The sequence below is a fragment of the Adiantum capillus-veneris genome, chromosome 9 (assembly GCF_014529385.1).
Source record: "Adiantum capillus-veneris isolate H3 chromosome 9, ASM1452938v2, whole genome shotgun sequence".
In the NCBI taxonomy this organism is placed as follows: Eukaryota; Viridiplantae; Streptophyta; class Polypodiopsida; order Polypodiales; family Pteridaceae; genus Adiantum; species Adiantum capillus-veneris.
In genome coordinates this window covers 37,452,351-37,463,729 of record NC_140939.1, presented here as the reverse complement: position 1 = coordinate 37,463,729, position 11,379 = coordinate 37,452,351, and the positions used below count along the sequence as shown (strand labels likewise).

The 11,379-nt window shown below is 38.2% G+C and overlaps 1 pseudogene; it reads left to right on the top strand.

The window, feature by feature from the left end:
- Positions 1–312: 312 nt before the first annotated feature.
- On the top strand, positions 313–788 carry LOC147450357 (ribulose bisphosphate carboxylase small subunit, chloroplastic-like; annotated as a pseudogene).
- Positions 789–11,379: the final 10,591 nt, after the last annotated feature.

Genomic DNA, 11,379 nt, shown 5'->3' with positions numbered 1-11,379 from the left:
TCGTACCAGAAGCATGCAAAATGGAATCTCTCTATAGGATTGCACGCCGCCGTGGGCTGCTAGCGAGAGAGTGAGAGAGAGAGAGAGAGAGAGCGAGAGAGCGGTTGAGTGCACTTGAGGATTATTTTGAGAGAGAAATATGATGAAAATTCAATACGGATTCGGAGACTCTCTTTAGTACTGCACGCCGTCGTGGGCTGCGCGCGCGAGAGAGAGAGAGAGAGAGAGAGAGAGAGAGAGAGAGAGAGAGAGAGAGAGAGAGAGAGAGAGATTAGCAGAGCAAAGTGCGAGTGATAGTACACTGTATCCAACATGGTCATCTCCATAGCCACTTCCTCGATAGTTGTTGCTCCCACCTGTGCCCTCGCAGAGAGCTTGTCAAAGAGCTTCTTTGATCTCAAAGACACTACCATGTTCGCCCCCAAGAGACCCAACCCGCTCGCCATCTCTAATGGCAGTTGTGTGAGCGCCATGCTTGTGTGGAAGCCGTATGAGAACTAGAATCTCGAGATCTGTCCTGGCGTTGTCAAGCGAGCAGATTGCAAAGCAGGTTTTCGTGGGTGGGCTTCATGGTGCGGAAAGATTAGACTCCCTAGCATGTACACATAGCATTTCCATGGCAGCGACTACTACGACAGACAATAGTGAGCTACCCATGTTCGGCTCCCAAGATGGCACCTCAGTGCTGCGTGAAATTGCAGAGTGCGCCAAGGAGTATCCCGAAGCCTTCATCTGGGTGATGGGCTTTGAAGGTCGTCGGCTTCCTCGTCCAGAAGCCCTCTATCTAAGCTCTAAAACAAGCCACCAATTTTTACTTTTACGAACCGACGCCCAAGTTGGGTATAGCAATTTCTCTTGAAAACTCGCCGGGGTGATCAAGGTTTTGACGAGTGAGGGCAACCAAGTCTCGCAGTAGCTAGATCCCTACGGGGCTCTTGGGCGCTGTCGCGCCCCTAATGGGGTCCGCGAGGGACCCCTTGGATAAACTAACAAGGGTGCAAGTTCACGGGCTTACCATCCCCAAGGCGGTGTCTAAGGTCTCTAATTGAGATTGAAATCAATGACAAAAGCTTCACCTTGCGAGAGTAAGCCGGGCACTTGTGCCCGGCTCGCTAAAGTAAAAATTAGTTTGACATGAATGCCTGCATCCCCTTTTCCTCTAGTGCCTAACTGTAATAGGACTAATTTTTGAAGTTCTTAAAGTCGAAAAGAATATAGTAGTGCATATCTTTCATTTAGCACGATTTGAAAGATTGTTGAATAGTCTATTAAATAGAGCTTATATGAATGAGTGTGAGATATTAAGAGAGAACATATATTCTCTTTTTTAAATAATACACTAAAGACGTATTTGATGAAGATTAATGAATAACAGATAGTCTGTCTATGAACAATAAAATTGAGATTTTTATTAATATGAGTGTTTTATATTTATGTGTTTTAGCTTAAAATGCATGGGTAGGCTTAAAATAAGTCGAAAAAGTAGTGGAGACCCAAAAATAGAGGTTTTATGAGTCACGACCTAAAAGTTGCGTTTTCATCCAAAGAAAGACGTTTTTCGAAATTCTGTCCGCGATGTCTTGTAGACCAAACCTATTCCCGTCGTTTTGAGTACCTGGATTGCTCTGTTCGGTGTTCGTTTATAAAAGTTCTGATGAAAACAAATAGAAGGCAGCAGCAATGTAGTATACACAGGGACAGACAGACATACAACATCATACAGCTCTCCCTACTATCAAACAAGAAGTTGATTTGTTTCTTCATGGTAGACTATTGCAATTGAGATTATGAAGGTACATAATTATGTTTTCTTACTTTGATCATCATATTGAATTGGTTGCACGAGTATGTTCTTTTGGCTATTTTGTAGGCGATGCAGAAATCAATGTGTGAAACAGGATCTGTGCAAAGTGTCATGATAAAAATCTAACCTTTACGGATCGCTTAGCGATCACGTTCTTATCTTATTCTCCCAGGTATACTTCGTGCGAAAATCGAGTTGATTGAACGTCTAAAAAGCGGCTATTTTGAGAAGTCGTAGGCTTTTCGAGGAAAAGAAAGATAAAAGCACGACGGGTGGTGCGTTTGGGGATCATATACAGATCTCCTCTTCTGCGAGTGTGAGTGCGATTGCGATTGTGATTGCGATTGCGAGTGCGAGTGCGAGTGCGAGTGCAACGCTGCATGCAAGCGGACTGAAGCTCGGGGGTGGTCGGGAGGTTTGAGCTCCGTACAACAGAGTGCGCCATATTCTATTGCTCATATGTTGTATCAAAACTCTGCAAGAATTCATCAATACAAAGATCTCCTTCTCTGTCTTTGCTGTCTATCTCTATTATTCTGTTCCTGTGACAATTGGTATCAGAGCAAGCGGTTGATTCTGGATATGGAAGGATACGAGAGGAGGATGAAGGAGCAAGAAGACCTAATTTGACGACTACGAGGATTTGGAACAAGCAAATCGGGAGCGTGTTGAGGCTCTGCGAGCAAAGCAGCACGAGAGCCTGATATCTATGTGGACCTTGATGGCAAACATGAAGGCGAAAACCATGCTACTCCACCAAGAAACAATAATCATTGTGGAGGTGCTGATAGTGGTGATGATGGAAGTGGTGATGGTGGGAACGGTGGTGGTGGACGTAGAGGTCGTCATCGTGAAAAAGAAACGATAACGATATGGGAGAAGCGACAAGCAAATCATTCTTAACGAAAGCTAAGCTTAAAGAGTTTGATGGCAGAAGAAAGATATGCGAAGATTTAGAAGCGTGGATTATAGAACTCAAAGATTTGGATTATACTTTCAATATCGAGAACACGACCACCAGACTTTCGAATGCTCGAGCAAGGTGACCGATAAGACAATACGTATCAAGATGGCTCAATTGGAGACTTTTGGCGATGCGTACGATAAAGGTAAGTCATCTATCCCTTCTTTGTGATGTTTTATGTCTTTGATACGTCCTTTGAAAGCTTCTGTGATCGTATTTATGCGTAAAAGTTGAGATTTAAATTTGAATTTCTTAATTGATTTGGATAGTATTTATTGCTTCTTATCGTCTAAATTGATTGAGAAATTAAACTTGAAATTAAATCGATAAGTTATAAGACTTCTGGACTTAACCAGTGATAATAATAGTTTCACGAAAGAGTTAGTAGAAAAAATTGTTTTTTTTCTTTGAAGAGTCAGAAGCATAAAGATGATTCCTATATCATAAACATTGATATGCATGATGTTATCATTGGTATCAATTAGATGATTGAAAATCATGTTTTGATTGATTGTTAAGAAAGAAAAATGATGGTAAGTCACACTCTTCGTAGAAAGAAAGAGATTCTAAATTTAGTTTTGGCCATGGAATTGATAAGGCGACTTAGATAAGAGTGAGACGTTTCTTGTGTTTGCTAATGAGATTAAAGAAGAATCTGGAGATAAACAGAAAGAGACAAATCCAGAATTTGTAGAGGATCTCTTACATGAATTTAAGGATGTGTTTCCGGACGATCTTCCTGGTACATCTCTGCCTAGAGAGGTAGACCATGCCATAGATCTATATCCAGGAGCAACACCTTATTCAAGGGCTCCATATAGGTTCAATATTGATGAGCTTAAAGAGCTCAAGATATAACTTGATGATCTTTTGAAAAAGGGTTTCATTAAACCTAGTGTATCTTCTTGGGGTAGTCATGTGTTATTCCAAAAGAAAAAGGATGGTACATATAGGTTATGCATTGACTATAGGGGATTAAACAAACAGACCATTAAGAACAAATATCCTCTTCCTCACATAGATGAATTGCTTAGCCAATTGAGTGGTGCCACAATATTTTCAAAGATTGACCTTTGTTCTGGCTACCATCAAATCCGTATTAAGGCCGAGGATATTCCAAAGACTACTTTTCGTACACGTTATGGGCATTATGAATTTACAGTTCTTGATTTTGGTTTGACTAATACACTAGCAACTTTCATGTGCTTAATGAATAATATTTTTCACCCGTATCTTGATGACTTCATTCTGGTATTCTTGGATGATATTTTTGTGTATTCTAAGAATGAAGAAGATCATGCATTGCATTTAAAGAAAACATTTGACGTTTTGCGTGAACATAAATTGTATGCCAAAGCAAGTAAGTGTTCTTTTGCAAAGGATCAGATTGTGTATTTGGGAAGAGTGATTTCTAAAGAGGGGATTCACATTGATCTTGACAAAGTTAAGACTATTATGGAGTGGCCAACACCTAAGTCATTAAGGGATGTGAGAAGTTTTATGGGTCTAGCACAATATGAGAGCACATACATTAAAGATTTCTCTAAGATAGCAAGTCCTTTGACCGAATTGGCCAAGAAAGACAAGGGTTTTGTGTAGACTTCTAGCTGTGAGACTGCTTTTGAGACCTTGAAGGCTAAAATAGCGAAAAATTGTGTTTTAAAGGTTCCTGAGATGGGAAAACCATTTGTTGTGTCCTGTGACGCTAGTGGTGAACAATTAGGTTGTGTTTTGACACAAGAAGGAAGAGTGGTTGCATATGAGTCTAGGAAATTAAGACGACATGAATTGAACTATGCAACACATGATCTAGAATTGCTTGATGTTGTTCATGCATTGAAACATTGGCATCATCTTTTGTTTGGTGTCAAATTTGAATTGCGTACTGACCATCAAAGCTTGAAGTATATTTTCACTCAGCCATTGTTAAACAACAGACAAAGGAGATGGATTGAATTGCTGGCTGAGTATGATTTTGATTTGAAGTATTTGTGTGGAAAAGAAAATAAAGTTGCAGATGCATTGAGTCGTAGGTCCATGTGTAATTTGTTGACTGTTGTGCAGTCCAATTTGATTGATGAGATACATGCTGAAGTTGAAAATGATTCTTTTTATATGTCTATTTTGAAATTCTTGCGTGAGAATATTGGTGAGATGTATGAGAACAGATATCACTTGTATAAGGGAAATTTGTATTATTATGACCGCTTGTGTATTCCTGCAAATTCTGCTTTTAAGAGTCAAATTCTGCATGAGTGTCATAATTCACCTTTTTCTAGTCATCATGGATTGAATAAGACATATGAAAAGATTAAAACTTCATTCTTTTGGCCGAGTATGAAATTGGATGTTAAGAATTATGTGCGTGAATGCTTTCAATGTCAACAAGTTAAGATTGAACATAAGAGGATACCTGGTGACCTTCAACCCTTAGACATTCCTTTATAGAAGTGGGAGTCTATATCCATGGACTTTATCATTAGACTTCCTACTACTCGTGGAGGGTATGATTTGATCTTTGTGGTGGTAGATAGACTCACAAAACAAGCTCACTTCTTTCCTGTAAAAATAAATGATACTGCATTGATAATTGCACGCTTGTTTGTGAAAGAGATATTTCGTTTGCATGGCATGCCCCAGAGTATAGTGTCTGACAGAGATTCTAAGTTTACTTCTCATTTCTGGAGAGCGACTTTTGACTCTATAGGTACCCAGTTACGCATGTCTACTGCTTTTCATCCTCAAACTCATGGGAAAACGAAGAGAGTGAATCGTATTTTAGAAGATATGTTACGAATGTATGTCAATGAAAACCAATCTAATTGGAATGAATATCTGACTTTGGTTGAATTTGCATATAACAGTTCATATCATACATCTATTAGGATGACTTCGTTTGAGGCAATGTATGGCTACAACTGTCCCACACTTTTTAATTTTCTTAAATCGAGGAATAAGGTAGAACTGTCACGTGAGATGCTTGAGAAAATGGATAGCGAGTTGCCCAAAACCAGGGGGAATATTAGAGAAGCTCAAAACAGACATAAATTGTATTATGACAAGAAACATCGTGTTGTGGAGTATGAAACTGGTGATATGGTTTTCTTAAAGGTTATTCTTGAAAAGTCTCATTTGATTCTTGGAAAGGATAGAAGATTGTCTCCACGATTTGTTGGGCCGTTTAAAATTTTGAAGCGCATTGGTTCATTAGCTTACAAACTGGAATTGCCTTCTCATATTAAAGTGCATCCTGTATTTCATGTGAGTTTATTGAAAAAGTATGTTTCTAATGTGCATCATGTTTTACAAGACAACTCTAAGTTGAAAGATGATGGAACATTGACTGTGTGCTAGATAGGCGTGTTAAACATCTGAGAAATAGAGACATTGTGGAAGTTTTGGTTAAGTGGCAGAACTATCCAGTAGAGGATGCATCATGGGTTGATCTTAGTGTTTTGCAAAGAGAATTTCCCTCTCTTTTCAACTATGAGGACATAGTTAATTTTGATAAGGGGAGAATGTAATAGGATTAATTTTTGAAGTTCTTAAAGTCGAAAAGAATGTAGTAGTGCATATCTTTCGTTTAGCACGATTTGAAAGATTGTTGAATAGTTTATTAAATAGAGCTTATATGAATGAGTTTGAGATATTAAGAGAGAACATATATTCTCTTTTTTAAATAATACACTAAAGACGTATTTGATGAAGATTAATGAATAACAGATAGTCTGTCTATGAACAATAAAATTGAGATTTTTATTAATATGAGTGTTTTATATTTATGTGTTTTAGCTTAAAATGCATGGGTAGGCTTAAAATAAGTTGGAAAAGTAGTGGAGACCCAAAAATTGAAGTCGCGACCTAAAAGTTGCGTTTTTAGCCAAAGAAAGACATTTTTCGAAATTCTGTCCGTGATGTCTTGTAGACCAAACCTATTCCCATCGTTTTGAGTACCTGGATTGCTCTGTTCTGAGTTCGTTTATAAAAGTTCTGATGAAAACAAATAGAAGGCAGCGGCAGTGTAGTATACACAGGGACAGACAGACATACAACATCATACAGCTATCCCTACTATCAAACAAGAAGTTGATTTGTTTCTTCATGGTAGACTATTGCAATTGAGATTATGAAGGTACATAATTATGTTTTCTTACTTTGATCATCATGTTGAATTAGTTGCACGAGTATGTTTTTTTGGTTATTTTGTAGGCGATGCAGAAATCAATGTGTGAAACAGGATCTGTGCAAAGTGTCATGGTAAAAATCTAACCTTTACGGATTGCTTAGCGATCACGTTCTTATCTTATTCTCCCAGGTATTCTTCGTGCGAAAATCGAGTTGATTGAACGCCTAAAAAGCGGCTATTTTGAGAAGTCGTAGGCTTTTCGAGGAAAAGAAAGATAAAAGCACGACGGGTGGTGCGTTTGGGGATCATACACACATCTCCTCTTCTGCGAGTGCGAGTGTGAGGACGATTGCGAGGGAGACGTTGCATGCAAGCGGACTGAAGCTCGGGGGTGGTCAGGAGGTTCGAGCTCCGTACAACAGAGTGCGCCATATTCTATTGCTCATATGTTGTATCAAAACTCTGCAAGAATTCATCAATACAAATATCTCCTTCTTTGTCTTTGCTGTCTATCTCTATTATTCTGTTTCTGTGACACTGATAAGCTTGCTCTTTTGAGCTTTTGTGTCTCAGCCCCTTTGCATACATAATGATCAACATCCCTCCCAAAAAAAAAAAAAAAAAGAGGGAGAGAGAGAGAGAGAGCAAGCAAAATGGAATCTCTCTATAGGATCAATGCATGTTGTTGTGGGCTACTAGAGAGAGAGAGAGAGAGAGAGAGAGAGAGAGAGAGAGAGAGAGAGAGAGAGAGAGAGGCTCTGGTTGAATCCCACTATGAGTGATACGGTTGTTCGGGTTCATGGGAGCTGCTAGAGCAAAACTTTGCCGGATCGAACAAAGGGTGTTTGTGCTAGATGGGGATTCTGCTGCTTCTTACACAGATCTACCATGAGCTGGTTGGTTTGCACAACATTGCTTTCCCTATTTCCAGACAGCAGAGTTGAATTGTGAGGCGCAATATACATGGAAAGGCTGCAACAAGAGCTCTATTTATAGGCGTTAATGAAAAGCGTTTCATCGCCTCTGTTGGTCATGTGGATGATATGCCCTTCCCCTCTAGACTAACTCAATGCAAAGCTCTTCAGAATCTTGACTTGTCGTAGAACAGCTTCATGGGATCCATACCCAGGCCTGGGATGCCGCCATAAATGTAATGCCCTTTGTTATGGGCATCGTGAGGACTCTATCAACACCATATTAGGCTGGCCCAATTGAGAGAGAGAGAGAGAGAGAGAGAGAGAGAGAGAGAGAGAGAGAGAGAGAGTGTTAACTGAGTCAACGTCAATAAACATGAACTGCTAAAGACTAAAGATGTAGGATGCACATCAAGGATGAATACAAAGAAGCAATAAAGATTGGAGTTACACATTTTCCACGTTTTTCTAAAATGGTCATGTATTGTAAATTTTTGATTTATTTCAAGCCATTGTAATATTTTAATGTGTTACGGGCTCAATGGGAGTTCCAGACTATAAAGAACATGTCAGTTAGTGTACCTAGGTTGCAGATTCAGTATAAGTGGTGGAGCCCTAAAGGCCTTGGGCACTCGAACATTGCATATTTTTACCCTGAGTATATAAGGCAGTGTGAAAAAGAAATTAGGGTTCTCAAGCTCATTTGTTGAGAGCACTCTTTGGTGAGAGCTCTTGAGGTGTGTAGCTATGGAGTCCTTGAGCTTCTCCTTGCTCATGTGATTTGATTAACACTAATTTATGCTTAATTCTCTTTCACTATGCCTCTCTCATGCTTCTTGTGATTGCTAATGATACTTTGATTAGCTAGATCATAACTAATTAGTGATTAATCTCTCTCTACTCTTGTGTAATTGCGCTCTTTTGCTTGTGTGTGCATGTAGGTTTGATTGGAGTGTGGTGCTCGATAGATCTATGTGTGTGTGCTTGCGATTAGTGTGTTGCATGATAGGATTAGTGTTGTGTGCATCTTGTAATCGTTAGTGTGTGTGATTGGGTTGATTAGTGGTGAAGAGAAGTGGATGTGAATATTGCCCATCATTGTAGCTTAGCTCCTCCATAGACCGAGAAGCTCACCTTGTAGAGTCAACCATTCGTCTTGTCATGATTAGCTCACTAATCATGTGAGTGTTTCCATGCCCTAGCCGGGTAGATCATCCCTCTGGATTGATAATTTTATTGGTCATTGAAGCTATGCAACGATGGAACCCCCCCCAACATTTGGCATCGTTGCCGGGGACGATGGCCTACACTAGTGTAATTGTGGCATAATCGGACGTGTTTCCTCACTAATTTCACTTGTTATTTATGTTTTCTTGGATTTTGGATGTGTGTGCATGAAACAATGTGTTCATTATTCTCTTGCCAATTGTGTGTTTACACACTCTAATTTCACACTAACCCCTTGCTAATTTGACTAATTTTGCTAACTTACACACTAATTTGCTACCAAGGATTGGAGCTTTGAACCGTCAATCGATCTTCAATGGAAAGGTAATCAAGGTGGTATTCTCAACCTCCTAGAATCTAAAGATGTGTAGAATTGTGTAGAGACTCTACCATGATGCAATATAATGTTGATCCTATGTTGCTTTGAAAATTTTTGGATTGTTCGTTTTCATGCCGTCGTAATGCCGAAATTTTTTAGATTTGGTGGCATATGAAATTGACAAGTTCAATTTTGATTGTGATTATATATTGCTAATTGAGTGCTTAATTGAGTTAATTGCATGCTTGAATGGTCAATTGCAAGTGTGTGTGCATTCTAATTGAGTGTGTATATGCCTAATTTTAAGTGTGTGTGCACTATTTTGCCCTTGTTTGTGCATCTAAAAATCAATGTGTGCTTAATGATTTTTCAATTGTGATGATTTATTTGTGTTGTCATAATGTCCAACTAGAGATTTGTGGAATCACGTTACAATTTCGACAAGATAAACCCTTTTGTGTGCGCACCTAAAGATTGGTAAAAAATGCAAATTATTAGTGTGTGCGCGCCTAAAAAGTGCTTAATGTGTATGATTATTTGACTTTTGATTGCATAATTGATGTGTGTAATGGTTAATTGCTGCATTTTTTAGCTCAAAACAGGGATTTACACACTCCAAATGCGTCAAATTGTGATCTAATTTTGCCGATTTAATTGCCTAGTTTGGATTTTATTGATCAAATTATTTGACAATTGAATTATGTGATTTTTGTGATTTTATTTCACTGCACTAATCTCCTATGTGTGAAGAATTTTATTTAAAAAAATATATATTTTTTGGATATTTTTTTCAATTTCTTACTAAATTTTGCTTAATTTCATTAAAAATTGATATCTTGCAATCTTTACAAGCTATTTTGTGTGCGTATTTAAAGCATGATTTTGAGTGCATTTGTGCCCTCCTTGGTCGAGTTTTGAACGTTTTACTATTTTCGAGGTCGGATTGACGATTTCGTAGTAAATCATGTTTTTGGTAAAAACTGCTATTTTTGGTGTGCTTATGCATGTCAAAAATGTTTGATTGTGATTTTTGATGATTTCTAGAATTTTCCAAGAATTTTTTGGATTTTCGGGTGATTTTTAACGTTTCGGCTAATTTTTGGACTAAATTTGGCTTTTTTGATTCCCAAAAGGGCCTTTCGGTGCATGAACTCTTCATATTGGATAGACCTTTAAGATCTTTTGGGATATTCCCTTCGACATTAAAATACTACTCTTCTTCTTTTCTCTCCCACTGGTCAACAAATTCTCTCTCTTTGTCTCGCTCCGCGTGAATACAACCCACACACCCTCACTCTCTCTCTCTCTCTCTAGCTTCCTCTCTCTCTCTCTCTCTCTCTCTCTCTCTCTCTCTCTCTCTCTCTCTCGAATCGCGATAATTAACTCTCTCCCCCCTCTCTCTCTCTCTCTCTCTCTCTCTCTCTCTCTCTCTCTCTCTCTCTCGTCTCCCTCCTCTGTACGTGTGAATGCAGTCAACCACCACATACACACATGCGTGAATGCACCCCTACACACACAATTTATTAAGCTACAAGAAGACACACACAAAAAAAGGGGAAACCTCTCTTTTTATCTTATCTTCTTTCTCTGTTTTATGAACTGCTGCCTGCTACTACTGGAGCTTTTTGTCTTCTTTTTTTTTTGTCGTTGAGTTTTTTATTGTGTTCATTTCAAAAATCTTACAGAGAAAATTTATAAAAAATCAAAAATTGATCTAATAATTTTTTTGAAAAGTAAAAAATTCTTAAAAACTCACATAAAAAATCATAAATTGCCACAATAAATAAAAAATTTCATAAAACCTTCAAAAAACTCTATAAAAATTACAAAATTACCAGAGAAATCCTTTAAAATCAAAACTTTTCCAAAAAAATATAAAAAATCATAAAATTATCAAAAAAATTAGAAAATTCAAAAGTTTATAAAAAATAATAAAAATAAAAAGAGAAGAGTCGAAAAAGAAAAAGAAAAGGGGGACGAAAAAACAAACAAAAAATCAAAAGCCAAAAAGCAAGGTCGAAGAAA